Below are 26675 nucleotides of genomic sequence, written 5' to 3' on the forward strand. Positions count from 1 at the left end.
TAATAGATTTTGGTTATGTGGAGCACATGGGCCTACCTTACAGGTGTAGTGCAGCAGGGAGTTAAAGTACTTTTAAATTAAAACAATGTTTATTTATGAAACCAGTTAACACTTTATAAACTCACAGTAAACATCTTAACAACTATCAACACCAATAAATCCCCCCAAAGAATACAGTACACTATAAGAAATAGGGCTTAGTTATTTTGTAAGCAAACTTTATTAAAACAAATCAAAAGAAAACAATATTTCAACTTTTACTTCACAGTTGTAACACTAACAGATTACATGCAGTTTCTTAACCTTAACACTAGTTCCCATCAAATAACACATTGCATGAAACTACAGCTCTTGTTCCACTTACACATACAGGCAAAGGCAACACTTGAATTTAGGAAGCAATCTTTCTTCTGTTAGGGACATTCGTTCAGAACCCTTTTCCAAAGCCTTCTCTCTGTGGCTTTTTCCATGACCTGTTGGATGGCTACTTACATCCTTTTTCTTTGCCTGTTCCAAATCAACACTCTCTCTCTCTGTCTCTAAGCTCCGCCCAGTCCTTCAAACAAAGGTCCTCCTCTGAGATTTCCGACTAGAACTTATCAACTATAATTTGGACTGCTCGATTGCCCACTCCCATTTATACAAACGACCAGAGCTATGCCATTCATATGCAATTGATGGACACTTTGGTCATCAGACTCTGTAATAGGATAATGGCTTGTCAAACAAAGTTGTCCAAAATGAAAATGGATCTTGAGTAGATCATCCTAGCTGAACCGGTGAATCCTGTAAACGAGGTTAAGTCTGAATGAGACCATGTGACTCAGCCAGGTGTGGGCGTATCCCTCGGAGTCTGCTGCTGGCAGTCATTTTAACCCCCAAATTGCCTGCTGCATGTTGGACCCATTTGTGGCCCCAAGTTCCTAATATCTCCATATCATGACACCTCACTTCCTAAAAAAACTGAACAATCAATATACACAGATAGTTTCATTTTTTGAACCCTTTTCAATTTAAGATTATACATCATTTGCATTCTATACGGTATATATCATTTCACAATTTTTTCATTTTTAAACAAGCAAACTTCACATGAATATAGCCCATTGTAGTCTTTTCCCATGTCCTGGCCATGACAGGGCATCAGCAATCAACTTTTCTTCTGAATACTTTTGCATTAATTCTGTCCAAGTCGTCCTGGTATTATCAGATCTAAAAATGGTCTCAGTGACAGTCTCCATACTTCCACGAGTTACATGCAGTTGTCTGGCTTTGCCAGCATAGATTTCCACTTGATCATATAACAGATTGGTGATCGTTGTTTTGGCGTTCATCATCAGTTTGTCACATTTATCAATGGTTTGGGATCCTGTTTCTTTTGCTGCCTCTTGAGTATAGCCAAAAATAATTGTAACAGCTGGTGTGTTTGGACAGTGTCAAATACCAGTCATTGAATGCTGAAAAGTTTGTTGATTATTTTGGCTACATTTGTATCAGCTCTTCAGCCGCCAGATTCTGTATGCCACCATGGACAATGCTCTCTGTGAAACGGTGAGACAGCTCTAGACTTTCATCTGTTCCCCATGGTCAGATCAGGGTGCTGTCACTTCCTGTGTCACCATTATGGTAAGACTTTGACTGCTCTTGGAGCTCCACAGTTCCTGCAGATTTGTTCATTGCTACCTGCTGTCTGGCGAGTAGCTCTGTCCCTTGTTGTAGGTGTTTCTACTCCTCTCCAATCTCATGCAGATGATTGCCAGTATGCTGGAGTTCCTGCACAATCTGATGCTGGATCTCAGCTTTCTTCTGAATCTGCCTTTCCAGACTAGCTATCTCTTCCGTATGACCATCACTGAGGTCTCCTGCTGGATGAAGTTCTCATGCTACTTAGCCTTCTTAGCCTTCAGCTCTCCATTCACTCTGTAAACGAGTTCTATTTTTCATTTATGTACATCAGTCATCTCTGTTTGTACCTGTGCTGTAGTTAGCAGATTGATCTTGCATGTGTGTTGGTTAATGGAAACATCATTTCCGATATCTACATTTGCTTAATTACTTTTCTGTGTCCTATGACTAACCATCTGATCAAACATGGTTTCTGAAAATTCAATCTTATCCTCCCTATCGGCACTCTTCACATTCTCTTCCTCCTGTCTCAGCCTATGGCATTGTGATCAGGTTACCACACAATCAGGAAACACTCCCTCATATATTTCTTGCACATCTCTATTGGGTGATATCCCACTTGCTTTTCAACTAGAGAAGGCTGCACACCCACCTGAGATCCAGCTATATAATTACCCAGGATAAATTCTTTCGCTGGCAATGGTATTTCTTCTATTAATCCTACTACCACTTCACCACTTTTCAATGGATTCTCTAACCTTACCTTACATAGTGGCACACTACTGCTCTCACCACCAATCACACATATTGCTACCTTTTCCAACAATGTGCCTTCCAAACTACATATCTCCTTATCTCTCACCATTAAAGATTGACTTGCCTCTGTATCCCATAAGATCTCAATCTCCTTACCTACTCCACCTTGTATACATGAGTAAACTTTACCCTCACAAATAAAATCTTTAAAAGTTTGAAGTCTGCTTATCCACCAGCTTCTGAACAGTTTGTACAGTTTGTGGCATCTCTTCCACTGGGACAGTGTTTTTTCTTCCCACTTTAATAAACCCTACTGGCTTATACTGTTCTACCCAGTCTAACTTTCCAATATTTTCCATAAGCCACCAACATTCCGACTTCACATGTCCAGCTTTATTACAATGAAAACACTAGAGTTTTCTTGTCTCTTTACCACTATCATTGGTTTCCTTTTTACTCTGAGACATGCTCTGCTTCACATCACCAACTACACCTCGTCTGCATGGACCCCCTGTGAACTTCTCATGTCCCCAGTTTCTATCCTTTGGAGATTGAAACTGAAGTTGGACACTAAACTTCACTTTGTGAACCAACTCAAAATCGTCAGCCATTTCGGTAGCCTGTTTAGCCATTTTAACTCTCTGTTCTTGCACGTGAGTTCTCACTACTGAGGAAAGTGCATCTTTAAATTCCTCTAAAATGATTATCTCCTGAAGCATCTCAAATGTTTGCTTTATTTTTAGTGCTCTTGTCCACCCTATCAAAATTAGCTTGTTTAATTCTTTCAAATTCTAGATAGCCTGACCTGGTTCTTTTCTTAGATTTCTAAACTTATGTCCGTAGGCTTCTGGCAGTGGTTCGTAGGCACTTAATATGGCTTTCTTCACCATACCATAATCTCCAGATATGTCCTCTGATAGTGAGGCAAACACATCACTAACTCTACCTCCCAACTTTGCTTGAACCAACACCATCCACATCCTTTAGCCAATTCAATTGTTTAGCTACTTCTCAAAGGATATAAAATACGCTTCAACATGGTTCTCATCGAATCGTGGCAAGGCTTGCATATATTTAAACATGCCCCATTTAAACCTTTGACTATGGGTCATTTCTTCTACTCTTAAAAGTTTCTCAGCTCCTGCTTTTGCCTCCAACGCTTTAAGTTGTTGCTCTCCTTGCAGTGCCAGTTTCCGAAGTTCAAATTCTCTCTTACCTTTGCTTCTGCCACTGTCACTCTCTCCTGCTCTTCCTTGGCTAATTTTTCCTTTTGAAAAACCTTTGCTTTTTCTTTAGCTTCATTCACCATCTCCACTTCTCTCAGTTTTTTCTGGATTTTCAATTCTTTCATTTTTAATTGGATTCAAGCTAATTCTAATGGCTTGAATTCACTGTTCCCTTTAATATCTTGTAAACTTCTAGCAAACATTCCTTGATCTTAGTTTCTGGAATCCGTCTCATAACTCAACTCTTGGAGTCTAAGTATCACTCGAGCAAATCTATGCTGCACTCTCTTCAAGGTCAATATATCCTTCCTAATGCGCAGTGCCCAGAACGGAATACTGTTAGTCTCAATGTGGTCTAACCAGGGCTTTGTATTGGACCATAGAACATAGAACATTCAGTGCGGAAGGAGGCCATTCGGCCCATCGAGTCTGCACTGACCCATTTAAGCCCTCACTTCCACCCTATCCCTGTAACCCAATAACCCCTCCTAACCTTTTTGGTCACTAAGGGCAATTTAGCATGGCCAATCCACCTAACCTGCACGTCTTTTGGACTGTGGGAGGAAACCGGAGCACCCGGAGGAAACCCACGCAGAGACGGGGAGAATGTGCAGACTCCGCACAGACAGTGACCCAGCGGGGAGTCGAACCTGGGACCCTGGTGCTGTGAAGCCACAGTGCTATCCACTTGTGCTACCGTGCTGCCCATATTGGAAGGAAGGATGCAGCAAGATTGTCTCTAGTGTAAATGCACTTCCTTTCAATGAGTCTTCAGATTCTCTTTTTCCGACAAAACCAACAAATGAAAAGGTACAAATGGAAAGCGAGAAACTACAGATACTGAAAATTGGAAACAAACACAAAACACACAGCTATTCAGGACAGATTTGTGGAGAGAACAGGAACGATAACATTTCACATCTCTTCAGCAGATCAGTTGTTTAAAATGGGAAGACAACAAATATAAGGGGAAGGAAAAAGCAGACCCTGAAGCAATTTCTGTGAAGTGCTCAGCTCCTCCCCCTCCCCCCACCTCCCCCTCTGCCCACACCCACAACTATTCAAACATTCTCTGCCCACTGTGTCCTATAAATATCTTTAATTTATTAGATTTCTGCCATTATGCCTCCTGCAAAAATCGCTCCTGTCAGTTAACCATCTCTGTTTTTTTCTACTTAAGAACAAACCCTTCTCTTTGAGTTCTGTTTTAAAAGCCGTTCATCTGACCAATGGAGCCCTGGGGTAGCCTTGTACCCCTCAACTCGTTCAATGTATCAGCTGCAACTTGTGTCTTTGGTGGAAGCATTCCCTACATTTGATGTGGCACCTATTGCAGACCCAGGAATCTGTGCCATATCGCGGAGTGGTAAGGACACCATGCCTGGCAGAGTTTGATTTTAGTCTTCAGCTTATTGCTTGCCTGATTCAGACAAACCTGAATGAAGAAACCAAAGCTCCGTACACTATTTAAGCATTTTGAATTTGGATAGCAAGACAGTTAGATTCCAATTCAAACCAGGGAATTTTGTGGAATTTTAACAATATCCCTTTGACCATCCTTCTACTGTAGTACCTGAGATGAATGCTGCTGTAGCAGCTTTTATGGCTATTCCAAAACTCTTCACACAAGGACGAGTTGTGGCGGAAATGGTTCTTGGAGAAATGGTGGACTTGATTTTTTTTTTACTCTCCCTTGCATGTTATCAATCCAGCCCACATCCTGGTCACTCGCCTATCCCAGCTGAGCTAACCCAGTGCTGAGCCTCTCAACGTACTGACCTGCTCATTGAATTGACAGGTTGTAGACTGCAATCTCAGCACGAGGATCCATCTGTTTACCAGCCCTTTGCTTGAGCAGTATCTCTATGCTGTGTCTTCAAAGCTTATCTTCGCAGTCACCCACTGCGTTTTCAACACTTTCCGATGTTACACCCTCAATGTGATCTGATTAAAACATTGAGGATTTCTCATGTCCTGTAGCAAGATCTAAGTCTGTTTCTCAATCATGCCTGTACTTAATCATGTAGTGGTTCAGCACACATTTGTGGAGAGAGCACATTTGCTTCCATACATGTCTCACCACCCCTAATCACCATGTCATGTTATTATAATAATATATTACTTTGAGCTAATTTATTCTATGAGATACAAGGCACCAATCATTCATAAGGCATCGTGTTGCACATTGTGGGTTCATTTATTCAGGCTAGGCGTAAGAGAAAAGTTATGCATCGGTATAAATCTTGAAGAAGTCGAAACTGTATCTATGCTCTGCTCAAAACAAAAGTGAAACCAAGACTGGGTCAGATGACACATGACCCTTTTAGTGATAACATATTGATATCCCTGAAAGGCATATTACACATTATAACATTATTATACTTCAGAATCTCTGTTGGAATGTCATCTGGGCAAGGGGCTTTGCCTTTTTTGGTTGATATGATTGTCTTTATTACCTCTACAGTGGAAGGAAGATTTTTTTTCTCTCAGACAACTGCTGAAATTGTTGCAGAGAATTTGCTGGGATGGAGGAGTCTCTATTGAGAAGCTGAGTGAAGTGCCCATGCCACCGTTCCATTACAACGGCCTTATCAATGATTAGCTCATTTCCAACAGTAAAGATTATGGTGTGTGGGTGATAGGCAGGCTTCAGCTCATTGTAAAGGCATATCATGCCACTCAGTCCGGAGTTACAGCTCATCGTTTTTTACGTTTACCATAAGACCATAAGACATAGGAGTGGAAGTAAGGCCATTTGGCCCATCGAGTCCACTCCACCATTCAATCATGGCTGATTTCAACTCCATTTACCTTCGACAGGACCTCGAGGGTTGTAATCTCAGGATTACTCCCTGTGCCACGTGCCAGTGAGGCTAGAAATAGGAAGATAGAGCAGATAAACACGTGGCTAAACAGCTGGTGTAGGAGGGAGGGTTTCCATTATCTGGACCACTGGGAGCTCTTCCGGGGCAGGTGTGACCTGTATAAAAAGGACGGGTTGCATCTAAACCGGAGAGGCATAAATATCCTGGCCGCGAGGTTTGCTAGTGTCACACGGGAGGGTTTAAACTAGTATGGCAGGGGGGTGGGCACGGGAGCAATAGGTCAGAAGGTGAGAGCATTGAGGGAGAACTAGGGAATAGGGACAGTGTGGCTCTGAGGCAGAGCAGACGGGGAGAAGCTGCTGAACACAGCGGGTCTGGTGGCCTGAAGTGCATATGTTTTAATGCAAGGAGCATTACGGGTAAGGCAGATGAACTTAGAGCTTGGATTAGTACTTGGAACTATGATGTTGTTGCCATTACAGAGACCTGGTTGAGGGAAGGGCAGGATTGGCAGCTAAACGTTCCAGGATTTAGATGTTTCAGGCGGGATAGAGGGGGATGTAAAAGGGGAGGCGGAGTTGCGCTACTTGTTCGGGAGAATATCACAGCTGTACTGCGAGAGGACACCTCAGAGGGCAGTGAGGCTATATGGGTAGAGATCAGGAATAAGAAGGGTGCAGTCACAATGTTGGGGGTATACTAAAGGCCTCCCAACAGCCAGCGGGAGATAGAGGAGCAGATAGGCAGACAGATTTTGGAAAAGAGTAAAAACAACAGGGTTGTGGTGATGGGAGACTTCAACTTCCCCAATATTGACTGGGACTCACTTAGTGCCAGGGGCTTAGACGGGGCGGAGTTTGTAAGGAGCATCCAGGAGGGCTTCTTAAAACAATATGTAGACAGTCCAACTAGGGAAGGGGCGGTACTGGACCTGGTATTGGGGAATGAGCCCGGCCAGGTGGTAGATGTTTCAGTAGGGGAGCATTTCGGTAACAGTGACCACAATTCAGTAAGTTTTAAAGTACTGGTGGACAAGGATAAGAGTGGTCCGAGGACGAATGTGCTAAATTGGGGGAAGGCTAATTATAACAATATTAGGCGGGAACTGAAGAACATAGATTGGGGGCGGATGTTTGAGGGCAAATCAACATCTGACATGTGGGAGGCTTTCAAGTGGCAGTTGAAAGGAATACAGGACCGGCATGTTCCTGTGAGGAAGAAAGATAAATACGGCAATTTTCGGGAACCTTGGATGACGAGTGATATTGTAGGCCTCGTCAAAAAGAAAAAGGAGGCATTTGTCAGGGCTAAAAGGCTGGGAACAGACGAAGCCTGCGTGGAATATAAGGAAAGTAGGAAGGAAATTAAGCAAGGAGTCAGGAGGGCTAGAAGGGGTCACGAAAAGTCATTGGCAAATAGGGTTAAGGAAAATCCCAAGGCTTTTTACACGTACATAAAAAGCAAGAGGGTAGCCAGGGAAAGGGTTGGCCCACTGAAGGATAGGCAAGGGAATCTATGTGTGGAGCCAGAGGAAATGGGTGAGGTACTAAATCAATACTTTGCATCAGTATTCACCAAAGAGAAGGAATTGGTAGATGTTGAGTCTGGAGAAGGGGGTGTAGATAGCCTGGGTCACATTGTGATCCAAAAAGACGAGGTGTTGGGTGTCTTAAAAAATATTAAGGTAGATAAGTCCCCAGGGCCTGATGGGATCTACCCCAGAATACTGAAGGAGGCTGGAGAGGAAATTGCTGAGGCCTTGACAGAAATCTTTGGATCCTCGCTGTCTTCAGGGGATGTCCCGGAGGACTGCAGAATAGCCAATGTTGATCCTCTGTTTAAGAAGGGTAGCAAGGATAATCCCGGGAACTACAGGCCGGTGAGCCTTACTTCAGTGGTAGGGAAATTACTGGAGAGAATTCTTCGAGACAGGATCTACTCCCATTTGGAAGCAAATGGACGTATTAGTGAGAGGCAGCACGGTTTTGTGAAGGGGAGGTCGTGTCTCACTAACTTGATAGAGTTTTTCGAGGAGGTCACTAAGATGATTGATGCAGGTAGGGCAGTAGATGTTGTCTATATGGACTTCAGTAAGGCCCTTGACAAGGTCCCTCATGGTAGACTAGTACAAAAGGTGAAGTCACACGGGATCAGGGGTGAGCTGGCAAGGTGGATACAGAACTGGCTAGGCCATAGAAGGCAGAGAGTAGCAATGGAGGGATGCTTTTCTAATTGGAGGGCTGTGACCAGTGGTGTTCCACAGGGATCAGTGCTGGGACCTTTGCTCTTTGTAGTATATATAAATTATTTGGAGGAAAATGTAACTGGTCTGATTAGTAAGTTTGCAGACGACACAAAGGTTGGTGGAATTGCGGATAGCGATGAGGACTGTCGGAGGATACAGCAGGATTTAGATTGTCTGGAGACTTGGGCGGAGAGATGGCAGATGGAGTTTAATCCAGACAAATGTGAGGTAATGCATTTTGGAAGGTCTAATGCAGGTAGGGAATATACAGTGAATGGTAGAACCCTCAAGAGTATTGAAAGTCAAAGAGATCTAGGAGTACAGGTCCACAGGTCATTGAAAGAGGCAACACAGGTGGAGAAGGTAGTCAAGAAGGCATACGGCATGCTTGCCTTCATTGGCCGGGGCATTGAGTATAAGAATTGACAAGTCATGTTGCAGCTGTATAGAACCTTAGTTAGGCCACACTTGGAGTATAGTGTTCAATTCTGGTCGCCACACTACCAGAAGGATGTGGAGGCTTTAGAGAGGGTGCAGAAGAGATTTACCAGAATGTTGCCTGGTATGGAGGGCATTAGCTATGAGGAGCGATTGAATAAACTCGGTTTGTTCTCACTGGAATGAAGGAGGTTGAGGGGAGACCTGATAGAGGTATACAAAATTATGAGGGGCATAGACAGAGTGGATAGTCAGAGGCTTTTCCCCAGGGTAGAGGGGTCAATTACTAGGGGGCATAGGTTTAAGGTGAGAGGGGCAAGGTTTAGAGTAGATATACGAGGCAAGTTTTTTACGCAGAGGGTAGTGGGTGCCTGGAACTCGCTACCGGAGGAGGTAGTGGAAGCAGGGACGATAGGGACATTTAAGGGGCACCTTGACAAATATATGAATAGGATGGGAATAGAAGGATACGGACCCAGGAAGTGTAGAAGATTGTAGTTTAGTCGGGCAGCATGGTCGGCACGGGCTTGGAGGGCCGAAGGGCCTGTTCCTGTGCTGTACATTTCTTTGTTCTTTTTACCCGCTCTCTCTCCATAGCCCCTAATTCCTTGAGACATCAAGAATTTATCAACTTCTGTCTTCAAGACACTCAACGTCCCGGCCTCCACCGCCCTCTGTGGCAATGAATTCCACAGACCCACCACTCTCTGGCTGAAGAAATATCTCCTCATCTCTGTTCTAAAGTGACTCCCTTTTATTCTAAGGCTGTGCCCCCGGGTCCTAGTCTCCCCTGCTAATGGAAACAACTTTCCTACATCCACCCTATCTAAGCCATTCATTATCTTGTAAGTTTCTATTAGATCTCCCCTCAACCCCCTAAACTCCAATGAATATAATCCCAGAATCCTCAGACGTTCATCGTATGTTAGGCCTACCATTCCTGGGATCATCCGTGTGAATCTCCGCTGGACCCGCTCCAGTGCCAGTATGTCCTTCCTGAGGTGCGGGGCCCAAAATTGCTCACAGTATTCTAAATGAGGCCTAACTAATGCTTTATAAAGCTTCAGAAGCACATCCCTGCTTTTATATTCCAAGCCTCTTGAGATAAATGACAACATTGCATTTGCTTTCTTCATTACGGACTCAACCTGCAAGTTTACCTTTAGAGAATCCTGGACTAGGACTCCCAAGTCCCTTTGCACTTCAGCATTATGAATTTTGTCACCGTTTAGAAAATAGTCCATGCCTCTATTCTTTTTTCCAAAGTGCAAGACCTCGCACTTGCCCACGTTGAATTTCATCAGCCATTTCTTGGACCACTCTCCTAAACTGTCTAAATCTTTCTGCAGCCTCTCCACCTCCTCCATACTACCTGCCCCTCCACCTATCTTTGTATCATCGGCAAACTTAGCCAGAATGCCCCCAGTCCCGTCATCTACATCGTTAATATATAAAGAGAACAGCTGTGGCCCCAACACTGAACCCTGCGGGACACTACTCGTCACCGGTTGCCATTCCGAAAAAGAACCTTTTATCCCAACTCTCTGCCTTCTGCCTGACAGCCAATCGTCAATCCATGTTAGTACCTTGCCTCGAATACCATGGGCCCTTATTTTACTCAGCAGTCTCCCGTGAGGCACCTTATCAAAGGCCTTTTGGAAGTCAAGATAGATAACATCCATTGGCTCTCCTTGGTCTAACCTATTTGTTATCTCTTCGAAGAACTCTAACAGGTTTGTCAGGCACGACCTCCCCTTACTAAATCCATGCTGACTTGTCCTAATCCGACCCTGCACTTCCAAGAATTTAGAAATCTCATCCTTAACAATGGATTCTAGAATCTTGCCAACAACCGAGGTCAGGCTAATTGGCCTATAATTTTCCATCTTTTTCCTTGTTCCCTTCTTGAACAGGGGGGTTACAACAGTGATTTTCCAATCCTCTGGGACTTTCCCTGACTCCAGTGACTTTTGAAAGATCATAACTAACGCCTCCACTATTTCTTCAGCTATCTCCTTTAGAACTCTAGGATGTAGCCCATCTGGGCCCGGGGATTTATCAATTTTTAGACCTCTTAGTTTCTCTTGCACTTTCTCCTTTGTGATGGCTACCATATTCAACTCTGCCCCCTGACTCTCCGGAATTGTTGGGATATTACTCATGTCTTCTACTGTGAAGACTGACGCAAAGTACTTATTCAGTTCCTCAGCTATTTCCTTGTCTCCCATCACAAAATTACCAGCGTCATTTTGGAGCGGCCCAATGTCAACTTTTGCCTCCCGTTTGTTTTTAATGTATTTAAAGAAACTTTTACTATCATTCCTAATGTTACTGGCTAGCCTACCTTCAAATTTGATCCTCTCTTTCCTTGTTTCTCTCTTTGTTATCCTCTGTTTTAACCATTCATTCTGCATTTCTCTTCGAGCATTGGAGCTTGTATTGAGCAGTTTTCTAGGTTTCATGCTTCGATACTGACTGTGAGCTGTTGGAAGACTTGCATAGGTGAATTGTTTTTGATTGAGAAGATGGGAGACTTCTTCATCATTCCCATCGAACCAATCGTAGTGCCTGTGCTTGCAGGATCCCAGGATGTCTGCTGAAGTCTTGAAGCTCTGACCATTAAATTGTTTGAATTCACCTCCAAGTCACTTGGGGAGAAAGATCAAACTGCAGAGTGGTGTCAAGTTGTATAGCAAGGTCTATGTCAATTTGGACTTCTCCTGCTAGTCTTGTCTCACTAAGGGCAACTATGTCAACACTAAACTGCACAGGTTTCCTGACTATTAGAGAGCATTCAGGTCTACTGCTGGTTTGGTGGTCAAGTAGGTTATAGACATTCCAACATGCCACTGTCATGGTTGATGACTACGTTCTGTCTTTACTTATATTGGTGGTTTCTTGCCATTTGATTGAGTTGCGCCCAGAGGTGGTATGCTGGGCAGTGAGATAAGGATCAGCTTCGTTTATGTCTCTCTTTATTAGTTCCTCCAGTGGAACCAGCCAGCTGAGCTTCCCGAAATAGAACAGCTGGTCATTGCATAGTGCAGCCTGATGTCGATACTGCTTCTGGATACATATTCTGACTGACCATCTTCTGAGGACCACCTACATGCAGGTTGAGTGTGGTTCAACCTCACTCTGATCTGCTTCCCATCGCCATAAGACTTGGTTGCATGATTGTAGGTCACAATTTACAGCTAACCCTATACTAAGCAATTTGATCATAGTGAAAGAAAGGGTCTGCTCTCTCGGCAGCTTTTACATGATCCCAGAGGCAAGGGTGTTTGGGTAGCTTGGCAACTGCAGTGAATGGCTGGCACAAGGTGTTTCTGTGCTAACGCTCTCTGCTGCAGTCCACATTGCATTAACATTTTGTTCCATATCCACTGAAAATACCAAACACTTATTGCTGTTGCCTTCCATGCCACGATGTGCTGTGGTCAACAACATGGAGACCACCCTCCAGAAAATCCAACTGGTTGGGCCTGGGTAACTAGAGAATCCCCAGCAAGATCTTTCTCAGGGCAAACAGCATCAAAGTGGTCAGTACAAACAACATAAGAGTAACCTAAAAAAGAGTCTTTCAAACTTTTGCATTGCAGACTACATCTCTTGGAAAAACAGCGCAGCCGACCAGCACATGTGGAGGCAAGCACTGAAATTTGGTGCCATATATTTCATGGACCATCTGCACCAAACTAACAACATTCAACATGCCCAGAGGCCAAAGGTAGATCATCCCCGGGTGGGAGCAAGGGGAGGACGGATGGTCCTGGAGCTGGGGCTGCGCTGGGGTGCGCTGGGGGAGGGGAGGGTGGCGCCAGGGCGGGGGTGTGGGGACCCAGCTGGTACCAGATCCCTGAGGGAGACTGTGTCTTAGTGGCCGTCGGGGTACGCTATGTATGTGTACTGCGGGTTCGCATGGAGTAGCTGTACTCTCTCAACGAAGGGGTCCGCCTTGTGGAGCCGCACATGGTTGCGGAGGAGAACGGGTCCTGGAGCTGCCAGCCACATTGGGAGCGAAACCCTGGAGGTGGACTTCCTGGGGAAGGCAAAGAGACATTCATGGGGGGTTTCCTTGGTGCACAGGAGCGACCGAATGGAGTGAAGTGCGTTGGGGAGGACCTCCTGCCAGCGGGAGGTCGGGAGATTTCTGGACCGTAGGGCCAGCTGGACGGCCCTCCAGACAATCCCATTCTCCCGCTCCACGTGCCCGTTTCCCCTGCGGTTGTAGCTAGTGGTCCTGCTCGAGGCAATGCCCCTGTTGAGCAGGTCCTGGCGCAGCTCCTCGCTCATAAATGAGGATCCCCGATCGCTGTGGACGTAGGCGGGGAAACCAAACAGAGCGAAGATGGTGTTGAGGGCTTTGATGGCGGTGGCCGACGTCATATCGGGGCATTGGACGGCGAAGGGGAATCGGGAATACTCGTCGACCACATTAAGAAAGTACGTGTTGTGGAGGGGAGGGGCCCTTTGAAGTCCATGCTGAGGCGTTCAAAGGAGCGGGAGGCCTTCACCAGGCGCGCACGGTCTGGCCAGTAGAAGTGTGGTTTACACTCCGCGCAGACCTGGCAGTCTCTGTTGATAGCCCTGACTTCCTCGATGGAGTAGGGCAGATTGCGGGCCTTAATGAAGTGGTAAAAGCGGGTGACTCCCGGGTGACAGAGATCGTTGTGCAGGGTCCGGAGTCGGTCCACTTGTGCGCTGGCACATGTACCTTGGGACAGGGTATCGGGGGGCTTGCTGAGCTTACCGGGGCGATACAAAATCTCGTAATTGTAGGTGGAGAGCTCGATCCTCCACCTCAAGATTTTATCGTTTTTGATCTTACCCCGCTGTGTGTTGTTAAACAGGAAGGCAACCGCTCGTTGGTCAGTGAGGAGAGTGAATCTCCTCCCGGCCAGGTAATGCCTCCAATGTCGCACAGCTTCAACGATCGCTTGGGCCTCCTTTTCGACGGAGGAGTGCCAAATTTCGGAGGCATGGAGGGTGCGGGAAAAGAATGCCACGGGCCTGCCTTCCTGGTTGAGGGTGGCAGCCAGAACAACGTCTGATGCATCGCTCTCGACTTGGAAGGGGAGCACCTCGTCGACCGCATGCAACGCGGCCTTTGTGATGTCGGCCTTGATACGATTGAAGGCCTGGTGAGCCTCGGCCGTCAGTGGGAAAGCGGTGAATTAAATAAGTGGGCGGGCCTTGTCCGCATAGTTTGGGACCCACTGGGTGGAATACGAATAGAACCCCAGGCATCGTTTGAGGGCCTTGGGGCAGTGGGGAGGGGGAGTTCCATGAGTGGGCGCATGCGATCGGGTTCGGGCCTTAGAACTCTGTTCTGAACCACATAGCCGAGGATGGCTAATCGGTTTGTGCTGAACACACACTTCTCCTTGTTGTAAGTTAGGTTGAGGAGTGTGGCGGTGTGGCGAAATTTGGAAAGGTTAGCGTCGTGGTCCTGCTGGTCGTGGCCGCAGATGGTGACGTTGTCCAGGTCTGGGAAAGTGGCCCGCAGCCCGTACTGGTCAACCATTCCGTCCATCTCCTGTTGGAAGACCGAGGCCCCGTTGGTGACGCCGAAGGGAACCCTAAGGAAATGGTAAAGGCGGCCGTCTGCTCAAACGCAGTGTATGGGTGGTCCGCCTTACGGATGGGGAGCTGGTGGTAGGCAGATTTCAGGTCCACTGTCGAGAAGACCCTGTACTGTGCAATCTGAGTGACCATATCAGATATGGTGGGAGGGGGTATGCGTCGAGCTGCGTGTACCGAATTGATGGTCTGACTGTAGTCAACGACCATCCTGTTTTTCTCCCCGGTTTTCACCACTACCACTTGGGCTCTCCAGGGGCTGTTGCTGGCCTCAATGATACCTTCCCGCAGCAGCCGCTGGACCTCAGACCATAATGAAGGTCCTGTCTTGGGCGCTGTACCGTCTGCTCCTGGTTGCAATGGGTTTGCAATCCGGGGTGAGGTTTGCAAACAGGGAAGGCGGGTCGACCTTAAGAGTCGCGAGGCTGCAAACAGTACGGGGTGGTAGGGGCCCGCCAAATTTCATGGTTAGGCTCTGGAGGTTGCACTGGAAGTCCAGGCCGAGTAGCAAGGCAGCGCAGAGGTTGGGGAGGACGTAGAGCCGGAAGCCGGTGAACTCTACGCCCTGGACGGTGAGGGTGGCGATGCAGTACCCCCGGATTGCCACGGAGTGGGATCCGGAGATGAGGGAGATTCTTTGGTTAGTGGGGTGTACCGCGAGGGAGCAGCGCCTTACCATATCGGGGTGGATGAAGCTCTCCGTGTTCTGAGTCCAGAAGGCAGGATATCTCGTGACCGTCAACCTTCACTTTTGTCGAAGCGGTTGAGACTGGTCGATCGTGACCGAGGCGAGACATGGCTGGTCATCGGCGGTTGCAGGCGATGAGTGGCCCGATGAGGTGCCTGACGGGCAGGGGTCCTGATGCGGGTAAGATGGCGGCGCCCACGGGCCGCACGTGTCCTGGGGCAGGCAAGATGGCGGTGCCCATTAGTTCTGAGGCAAGCAAGATGGCGGCGCCCACGGGCTGCACGTGTTGTGAGTGGAGCAAGATGGCGGCGCCCACGGGCCACAAGTGGTCTGAGGAGAGGAAGATGGTGGCGCCCACTGGCCGCACGTGGGGGGTGCCAGGACAATAGCAGCGATTGAGCGGGCCTGGCACACTGCAGCGAAATGTCCCTTCTTGCCACAGGCCTAGCAGAGCGCGCTCCGCACCAGGCAGCGCTGCCGGGTGTTTTGTCTGTCCACAGAAGTAGCACTTGGGTCCCCCAGGGTTGGTTGGCTGCTGCGCGGCGCAGGTGTGGGGTTGGCTGAGGGCGGTTGCTGATGGGGTCCACAATGGGGTGGCCGCTGGCGGGGTCCACGATGCACAGGGGGGGGTGGGCCGTGCGATCGGGGGCATAAGCCTGTACGTTGCGTGAGGCGACCGTGAGCGAGAGCGCTAGTTTGTTGGTCGCCGTGAGGTCAAGCGTGGCCCCTTCTAAGAGGCGTTGGCAGATGTAGTCAGACCCTGTGCCCGTAACGAACACGTTTCTCATTAGCAGGTTCAAATGTTCAGTAGCCGAAATGGCCTGGCAGTCACAGTCTCTCACCAGGGCGAGCAGGGCACGCCAGAAATCTTCCACAGACTCACCGGGAAATTGGTGCCGCATGGATAGGAGGTGCCTGGCATAGATCTTGTTGGTCTGCTGAGCGTAATTCTCCTTCAGTAGCGCCATGGCCTCTGTGTAGGTAGGCGCGTCCTGGACGAGGGAATAACGTTGGAGCTCAGCTGCGTGTACAGAATCTGGAGCTTCTGTGCTTCTGAGATTGGGTCTGGCGCAGCCTCGATGTATGCTTCAAACCAAGCGAGCCAATGTTGGAAGTCCTTTTTGTCTGCTTGAGGATGCAGCTGCAGGCGATACGGCTTGATGCGGAGGTCCATCTCTGAAAAATCTCTGTGTAATAAATTGATGCACAATCAATTACAACGAGACGAGAGTAGAATATAATCGAGGCTTTATTACACAGAGATGTGTGGCCTCCTATGCAGCTTACGAAATGGCTGCTGTTCTGAGAGCACACACATTTATGCTCCGCCTCCTGGGCAGAGCCAGCAGGCAGGGATCTACCCCCGTACCTGTAGTACAGGGGCCTTACCGTAATACCCATATATACAATATAATACAACAGTGGTGACTACCACAGTGAGGAAGCTTCTTTCATTGACCTATTTGTTGAGGTTTCTCTGGTGAACTGTTGAATCCAAGGAATTTCAGCGCTGCATTCAATCGTTGGCGGGCACCCAACTAGGCAGACATGGGTCGAGCTGAAGAGTGATGGGAATGGGGTCCTATAACTGTGTCTCCAGTTTAGAGAGTGGGGAAAAAAGGTCAGGTTTCCTACTTCCGCTTGCTAGTAACTGTTCCCTGCTCCAACATTTGCAAAGACGGGTTAGACATGGGCGTGATGCCCTCCAAAGTTGAAGGGAAAGTGGGCACCCAAGCAAGGTATATGAAACTGCACTACAGCATGACTCCTGAACTTCAAAGGAGGAAGGGGAGAGAAACAAAAATTGGTCTAAATGTTGTACTAATTGCAAATAAATATTTTGGAAATGACTTATGAAATTAGAAACTATCGGAAGAAAGATTTCACAGCGCAGAGAACTAGAAGTGTCGAACCTTTGAAAATCCCCGACTGCTTGCAGCCTCTGCCGCTGAAGTCCTCCTTCTTAAAAACCCCAGGTTTTCCTTTAAATCCTTGAGAACACAACATGGGATTATTTACAGAAGGAAGTAATTTCTACAAATACCTTCACAGAGTTACCAATACTCTGAAAATTACTCCCCAATGGTATTGTTATATTACAGGAATGGTTTACGATTAGCACCTGCTTGGAGTTATGAGGGGACTTTGCAGATCAATATCATGCGCCTGGTCATTTGTTCCTCTTTGATGAGGGAAAATAGAAGTTCCTGTAATTGCTTACTTTAGACTACCTGTGACCAGTATAAGTCAAAGATTCTGTCAATGGCAAGCTGAGTCCGTTTCGTAATAATGAAAACTGTACAGTATAACTGGCCTATTGTTTATTGGCAATGATCTTTAATGTATGTTCAGACAGTGAGCCAAAACCTGAAGTCTCACTGTAAAATTGTAGAGTCTGTTTTGTAGAGTTGTAGAGTGTCGAAACAAAATCATGGGAGTTTGGCAGTTTGCAAATGACCATCTCGCTGATTAATTAAAATATATGAAAGTGGTTACATTCCAGCTCCACAGACTATCTATATTAAAATACATCAACAGGAAAATCTTTGGAATACGTATGACATTTAGAACAATACATCTGCCTTGCAGGTGATAATATCTAAATGCATTGCAATTCACAAGCTATTAATGCAAATAATGTGCGGAAATTTATGTTTTGAAGTCTCCCAGCATGAACTACTCTTCTGTCTTGTAGTTCAGTTTTCAATGTTGCCATTCTACTATTTCCCTCCTTCCTGAACACTCAAGGTGCTTTAACAATACTGGGTAGATACTGAATAATTTTGCAGTGTTTTCCCATACTATAACTCTTGCATTCCTAACTTGTTACATTATCATTGGTAAATGTCCGCAGTTCCTTTTACACATTTAGAAGTGTCTGATTTGGTTACAAGTCCTCATAGTGTGACTTATCTTGTTGAAGTGAACTTTTCTTGGAATAGCTGGCCTGCAGAATCGAGCAAAAAAAAACTCCCACCAAGAATCAAAATATTTTTCTGATCAGCATTTTTCTTTTATGGCTGGTGGGAACTTATTTAAAATAATACAGGTCAGAAAATCTGGGCTCAATCATTCATCATTTTCAAACTCTATTAAAATTCTCTCCGCCTGCATCAACGCTTCGAAATATTATCGGGTTTTTATTACTTTGAGTGCTGCAGTTACTGCAGTCACATAAATGCTCCAGCGCCAATATATGAACGTACAATTAAGCAGCAAAGACTGGGCCATTCGGCCTCTTGAATCTGCTCCATCAACACGCTTCAGATCCAGAATGGAACAACAGTGCTCTCTTAATGCAAACTTCTTTGGGTCAGAGCGAATAAAGTCTTAAATCTCCTCATGACACTTTATGTACTCTGTTAAGATGAGCACTCAATACTAAAAGCTTGGCCCTGCAAAGTGCAAGTCAAAATTGGTGCAATCTATACATGTCCACATCTGTCTCAATTTAGCAGGAATTTCCAGGCAGAATTCTAAATTGCCTGGCTTTTCTGTGGTTCGAAGAGTGTCTAAAACATTAGCGATTGCTTTGGTACGTAGCCCACAGGTATTTTATCTGTTTGCCACATATTTTCCGAGTTGAACACAAATTTAAAGAACAGACTGACTTCCATTAAAAGTGGTTAATGTGTTGATTAACTATTTTAAAATGATCACAACATAGGACTGCAGGAGACAAAGTAAATTCATTAAGGCCAGTCTTCAGTGAAGACATACTTTGGTATTATTAGGTGCGAGGTTGATCTGCACTGATATCACTGTATAGCTGGGAGTGCCTGAAGACTGACACTGCAACTGTGTGTCAGAAACAGCAAACACAGTAGCTTTGTTCTCACCCAATATTGCACTAATTTTATCCACCTCAGTGAGATGAAAAGGATGAGTATCCATCCCTAGCATTCAAACCTGACCTCCAATACTGGTGACTCTGAGTCCAATATGCACCGTTTTGGTCCCCATATTTGAGGAAAGATGTAGTGGCATTGGAGATAATTCAGAAGGGGCTCACTAGATTGATTCCAGAGATGAGGGCTGGATTCTCCCATTCTGGGGCTATGTCCCCATGCTGGCATGGGAACGATGGCATTTAATGCCAGAAGAACTGGTGCAAAACGGCCAGCGATTCTCCGCTTTGCTGGGGGCTAGCAGGACGGCAGCGTAAAGCACCCGGCTCTAGCTGCCGAAATGCCCCGGAGAATTGCCGGGTCCGTGGACGCGCATCCGCACGGCATCAGCTTGCAGCGGCACCACTGTGCTGCATGGTGGACGCAGCCGACGGACCCGGCCCACGAAATAGTGCCCCCCCTTTGGCCGACTCACGCGCCCCGCCCCCCCCCGAGTGTGGGGGTGCTGGACTGAGTCCGCAGCCGCTACGCTGAGTTCCCGATGGATGAGACCGACGCTGTCGGGAACTCGGCCGGTCGGGGGCGGAGCATCGGGGGAGGCCTCAGGCAATGTTCTGAGGCCATCGATACGTGGCGTGGCGTACTCTCCGAGTACGCAGCTTTGGAGGGGACGGAGCATCGCAAAAGTGGCGCTGCCCCCGATTCTGTCATTAACTTGGGTTCTCCGTACGTTTTTTGGGGTGGAAGACAGCTGCCCGAGATGTGCAGGGAGTCCGGCGAACCATGCCCATATGTTTTGGGCATGTCTGGCGCTTAAAGAATTCTGGTAGGGATTTGCGAGGGTGATGTCTAGGATTTGGGACACTCGGGTGAAGGCGAGTCCAACAGTAGCGATATTTGGGGTGTTGGAGGATCCGGGAGTGCAGGAAGCGAAAGAGGCCGAGGTACTGGCCTTTGCCTCCCTGGTAGCCCGGAGACGGATCTTGTTAATGTGGAGGGACTCAAAACCCCCGGGTGTGGAGACCTGGGTTAGCGATATGGCTAGTCTGGAACCGTACAAATCGTACCCATTCCATTCAATAAAAGGTATGGATATAGTGGACGTGGAGCTGATGCTTCCTCTTGTGGGGCATTCTCTTAGAATAAGAGGTAGCAAATTTAAAACAGATTTGAGAAAAACTACTTCTCCCAAAGGGTTGTGAATCTGTGGCATTCGCTACCCCAGTGAATTTAAGGAGGAGTTAGACAGATTTTTAATTGGTAATGGGTTGAAGGGTTATGGACAATGGGCAGGACGGTGGAGTTGAGGCAATGATGGGATCAGCCATGATCACATTGAGGGTGTTAGGCTCGGGAGGCTAAATTGCCTACTCCTGCTCCTAGGTCATGTATTCTAGGGAGGAGATGCTCTGGCTGATTTCACAATCCAGCTCTCGGTCTGTAACATTGTAGGTAGCAAATGAGGAACATATCAGCCATGATAGAATGGCAGAGCAGACTTGATAGGCCAAATGGTCTAATGCTGCTCCTATACCTTATAAACTTATGAACTTATGTGACTGGGCTACATTTCAAACTAATTTGAAACGGTTTGAGGAATAACCAATTATCATAAAGTGCTGTCGCTAATACCGTGGCTATTGGAATGCCAGCCACTGAATGTTCAGCACTGAATAATGTTAGACCAGTATCTGGAGATTTCATACAGTAGCCTTCATAGTTGGCAGGAGTTATTCCTTTCCTGGAAGTGCTAACATCACTTGAAAAGAGTCTGGAACCGTATAAATCATACCCATTCCATTCAATGAAATGTGTTTTGCTCCTGAGTGCTGATTAACCAATTAACATCTCTTTCATTCTAATCAGTGGCAGTGAGGCTGTCAGTCTAAGGAGCACACTGGTATGGAATATCTTTGACATACATTTATTTGTTTTAGTTATGGGTTTTATTTGTTTTTGTCTTCATTTTTCATGGAGATTGACAAGTGCTAATTTAGACAAGGTGTTAGCTTTGTTTCTCTTTATTCAACTGCAGGATTAGAATATAAATCTCTAAATCTCAGTATGAAAACAAAAATCTGATTCAAGTTAATCCTTTAAACAATTGCTACATCTCTTTCTGGCTCAGCGAGTCTACCAAAATGCCATGCAGCTTCACAGATGAGATAAAACTATTTGCTGAACTCTTAGCCACCCGACCAGGGGTTAGTACTTTTTGAATGCAGTCTCTGGTACCTTTGTTGCAACTTGCATGACTCATGATGATGATGGCTTCTCCTTAACTGTGGATTACATCATGGTCTCGTCTGGGCTTGCTGCATCAATCAAGTGTCTTGGTCGGCTAGTGCTTACAGTAACAGTGCAGAAAAAGTGAAAGAAACAATTTTACTGGGAGAGTATGTGACACAGCATGCCTGAAATGGCTATGACCAAATTAATAATAATAATCCTTTATTGTCACAAGTATGCTTACATTAATACTGCAATGAAGTTACAGTGAAAAGCCCCTAGTCGCCACATTCGGCGCTAGTTCGGGTACGATTAGACCTGGTGGAACATTGCAGTGTTTTGATTTTGCAGTGATTAATAAATGATGCAATGTACTTGTTTAAAATTCACTCGTGATGTGGGAATTCCTGGATAGGCTAGCATTTATTGTCCATCTCTAAGGTGGTGGTGAGCTGTCTTTTTAAACCGCTGCAGTCCACGTGGTATAGCTACACCCACAGTGCTGTTAGGGTGGAGTTTCAGGATTTTGATTTCACGACAGTGATGGGACAGCGATATAGTTCCAAGGCAGGATGGCATGTGACTTGGTGGAGAACTTCAGGGTGGTGGTGTTCCCAGGTGTCAGCTGCCCTTGTCCGTCTAGATGGTAGTAGTCGTGCGTTTGTAAGGTGTTGTATAAAGAGCCTTGGTGTGTTCCTGCAGTACATCTTGCAATTGGCACACACTGCTGCTACTGTGCGTTGGTGGTGGAGGGAGTGAATGCTTTACCTGGGGTGCATTGTCCCAAGAATGGTGTTGAGCTTCTTGAGTGTGTTGGAGCTGCACTCATCCAGGCAAGTGGGGAATATTCCATCATACTCCTGTCTACATTTAGAAAACAGAAATCCCGATAATGATTAGAAAGCTGTAATTCAATCAAAGGTTTCAGAGAATGCCATTAACTTGCTTGTGACAAGTTAATAGCTGCTTTGTGTGAACCCAAAAATCAGATTACATGCTTAAAAATCACGACTTTCAATCTGTTATTAACTTTAAAATTTGCAAGCTATTTGTATTTCTTTCAAAAATATTCTGTGGCTGGAAACTGCATAGGATTGAGAAAGCTATGGATACATTTCATATATACCAATGATAACTGCACTTGACTTAATATCTCCCTCTCCATCATATTTTTTTCTTATTCACTGTTTCAATGCTATTGTGGTTTTTATACAGATACATAGAAGAGGAGCAGGAGGAGGCCTTTTGGAACATCGAGCCTGCTCTGCCATTTATCACATTCATGGCTGATCATCCAACTCAATAGCCTAATCCTGCTTTCTCCCCATAGCCTTTGATCCCATTCACCTCAAGTGCTATATCTAGCTGCCTCTTGAATATACTCAATGTTTTAGCATCAACTACTTTCTGTGCTAAAGAATTTCACAGGCTCACCACTCTTTGGGTGAAGAAATGCCTCCACATCTCTGTCCGAAATGGTTTACCCTGAATCCTCAGACTGTGACCCCAGGGGCGCGATTCCACGACCCCCCACCGGGTCGGAGAATCGCCGGGGGCTGGCGTGAATCCCGCCGCCGCCGTATCACGAATTCTCCACCACCAGAGATTTGGCGGGGGCGGGAATCACGGTGCGCCGGTCGGCGGGGGCGGGAATCGCGCCGCGCCGGTCGGCGGGCCCACCCCCGGCGATTCTCCGGCCCGCGATGGGCCGAAGTCCTGCCGCTGTCAATCCTCTCCCGCCGGCGTGGATTAAACCACCTTTTGAACGGCGGGACAAGGCGGTGCGGGAAGGCTCCGGGGTCCTTGGGGGGGGGGGGGGGCGCGGGGCGATCTGACCCCGGGGGGTGCCTCCACGGTGGCCTGGCCCGCGATCGGGGCCCACCGATCCGCAGGCGGGCCTGTGCCGTGATGGCACTCTTTTTCTTCTGCCTTCACCATGGTCTTCACTATGGCAGAGGCGGAAGAGACCCCCTCCCCTGCGCAGGGATGACGTCAGCAGCCGCTGATGCTCCCGCGCATGCGTCGCCCGGCGAAGACCTTTCGGCACCGGCTGGCATGGCGCCAAAGGCCTTTCCCGCCAGCCGGCGGAGCGGAAACCACTCTGGCGCGGGCCTAGCCCCTCAAGGTGAGGGCTTGGCCCCTAAAGATGCGGAGACTTCCGCACCTTTGGGGCGGCCCTACGCCGGAGTGGTTCCCGCCACTCCATTACGCCGGAATCCCCCGCCCCGCCGGGTAGGGAAGAATCCCACCCCTGGTTCTGGACACACCCAACATTGGGAACATTTTCCCTGCATTTACCCTTAGAATTTTATAAGTCTCTATGAGATCCCCCCTCATTCTTCTGAACTCCAGTGAGAACAATCCTAACCTAGTCAATATCTCCTCATATGACAGACCTGCCATCAGTCTGGTAAACCTTAACTGCACTCCCTTGAGAGCAAGAACATCCTCCCTCAGAAAAGGAGTCCAAAACTGCACACAATATTCCAGGCATGGCCTCACCAAGGCCCTGTATAATTGCAGCAACACATCCCTTCTCCTATACTCGAAACCTCTCGCAATGAAGGTCAACATTCCATTAGCCTTCTTACCACCTGATGCACCTGTATGCTTACCTTCAGCAACTGGTGCACAAGGAAACCCAGGTCCCGCTGCACACTCCCCTCTCCCAATTTACAACATTCAGGTATTAATCTGCCTTTCTGTTTTTGCTTTCAAAGTGAATAACCTCACACTTATCCAAATTATACTGCATCTGCCATTGATTTGCCCACTCACCCAACCTGTCCAGATCATGCTGTAGGATCTCTGCATCCTCGTCACAATTCACCCTCCCACCTAACTTGGTATCATCTGCAAACCTTGAGATGTTATATTTTGTTCCCTCATCCAAATCATTAATATATATTGTGAATAGCGGGGGTCCCAGCATCGATCCCTGTGGTACCCCACTAGTTTCTGCCTGCCAATTTGAAAAGGACCCATTAATTCATACTCTTTGTTTCCTCTCTGACAACCAGTTTTCTATCCACCTCACTATACTTCCCCAATCCCATGTACTTTAATCTTTCACAATAATCTCTTATGCGGGACTTTGTCAAAAGCCTTTTAAAAGTCCAAATATATCACATCGACTGGCTCCCCCTTGTCAACTTTACTGGTTACATCTTCAAAGAATTCCAACAGATTTGTCAAGCATGATTTCTCCTTCAAAAATCCATGCTGACTCTGACTGATCCTGCCACTGCTTTCGAAATGTTCCGCTATAAAGTCCTTGATAATGGATTCAAGCATTTTCCCCACTGCTGATGTTAGGTTTACTGGTCTAAAGTTCCCTGTTTTCCCACTACCTCCCTTTTTGAATATTGGATTGACATTAGCTACCCTCCAATCTGCAGGGACTGTTCCAGAGTCTATAGAATCCTGGAAGATGACCACCAATGCATCCACTATTTCCAGAGCCACCTCCTTAAGCACTCTGGGATGCTGATTATCAGGCCCTGGGGATTCAATCCCATCAATTTTCCCAGCACCGTCTCTCTACTAATATTGATCTCCTTCAGTTCTTCCCTCTCACTAAACCTTTCACTCTCCAACATTTCTGGTATCTGATTTGTGTCCTTATTTGTGAAGACAGAACCAAAGTATGTATTCAATTGTTCAGCCATTTCTTTTTCTCTTATTATGCATTCCCCTGTTTCTGTGTGTAGGGAGCCTACATTTGACTTTACCAAGCTCTTTCTCTTCACATATGTATCGAAACTCTTAGTGTCAGTCTTCATGTTCCCTGCAAGCTTACTTCCGTACTGTATTTTCCCCTTCTTACTCAATCCCTTGGTCCTTCTTTGCTGAATTTGTTTTGAATGTTCCTTTTTTGATTTCTGAACGGGCTTTCCTATATAATACGCCTTCCTGAATCAGCACTGTCTTGAAATCAATGCACTTTTTACTACTCTGATCCATTCTTTTCCAAACTTTAAAAATATATATATATTGATGAAAGTTTTTTAACACAATTTTTCTCCCTTACAAACAATAACCCCCCCACCTCGTAACAAAAAAAAACGAGAAATCGCACAGAGCAAGATATATACATGGCAAAATGATATATTTACACAGCTTTGTACACTGGCCCTCACCCGTACGTGCCAGTTTCCCCAACCCTTCATGTTATCTCTTGCTCATCCACCCTCCCAGGCAGTCCCCCCTTCCCCCCCCCCCTCCCAGGACGTCCCCCCCCCACCAAGGTTGCTGCTGCTGCTGACCGACCTTCCTCTAACGCTCCGCGAGATAGTCTAGGAACGGTTGCCACCGCCTGTAGAACCCCTGCGCATTCCCTCTCAAGGCGAACTTAATCCTCTCCAACTTTATGAACCCAGCCATATCATTTATCCAGGCCACCAGGCTGGGGGGGCTTCGCCTCCTTCCACATTAGCAAGATCCTTCGCCGGGCTACTAGGGACGCAAAGGCCAGAATGCCGGCCTCTTTCACCTCCTGCACTCCCTGTTCGTCCACTACTCCAAATATTGCTAGCCCCCAGCTTGGCTTGACCCGGACTTTCACCACCTGAGATATTATAGAACATAGAACAATACAGCGCAGTACAGGCCCTTCGGCCCACGATGTTGCACCGAAACAAAAGCCATCCAACCTACACTATGCCATTATCATCCATATGTTTATCCAATAAACTTTTAAATGCCCTCAATGTTGGCGAGTTCACCACTGTAGCAGGTAGGGCATTCCACGGCCTCACTACTCTTTGCGTAAAGAACCTACCTCTGACCTCTGTCCTATATCTATTACCCCTCAGTTTATAGTTATGTCCCCTCGTGCCAGCCATATCCATCCGCGGGAGAAGGCTCTCACTGTCCACCCTATCCAACCCCCTGATCATTTTGTATGCCTCTATTAAGTCTCCTCTTAACCTTCTTCTCTCCAACCAAAACAACCTCAAGTCCATCAGCCTTTCCTCATAAGATTTTCCCTCCATACCAGGCAACATCCTGGTAAATCTCCTCTGCACCCGCTCCAAAGCCTCCACGTCCTTCCTATAATGCGGTGACCAGAACTGTACGCAATACTCCAAATGCGGCCGTACCAGAGTTCTGTACAGCTGCAACATGACCTCCCGACTCCGGAACTCAATCCCTCTACCAATAAAGGCCAACACTCCATAGGCCTTCTTCACAACCCTATCAACCTGGGTG

At 46.7% G+C, this 26675-nt stretch overlaps 1 long non-coding RNA gene across 1 annotated transcript in view; it reads right to left on the reverse strand.

Moving 5' to 3' along the window:
- Positions 1-21709: 21709 nt before the first annotated feature.
- LOC140408023 (uncharacterized) overlaps positions 21710-26675 on the reverse strand; it is a 72701-nt gene continuing 67735 nt past the window's right edge. Inside the window, exon 6 of the long non-coding RNA XR_011940007.1 lies at positions 21710-22328. This is a non-coding gene — a long non-coding RNA (uncharacterized lncRNA). The remainder of the gene's footprint in view (positions 22329-26675) is intronic.

The sequence above is a fragment of the Scyliorhinus torazame genome, chromosome 1, assembly GCF_047496885.1.
Source record: "Scyliorhinus torazame isolate Kashiwa2021f chromosome 1, sScyTor2.1, whole genome shotgun sequence".
NCBI classification, from domain to species: domain Eukaryota; kingdom Metazoa; phylum Chordata; class Chondrichthyes; order Carcharhiniformes; family Scyliorhinidae; genus Scyliorhinus; species Scyliorhinus torazame.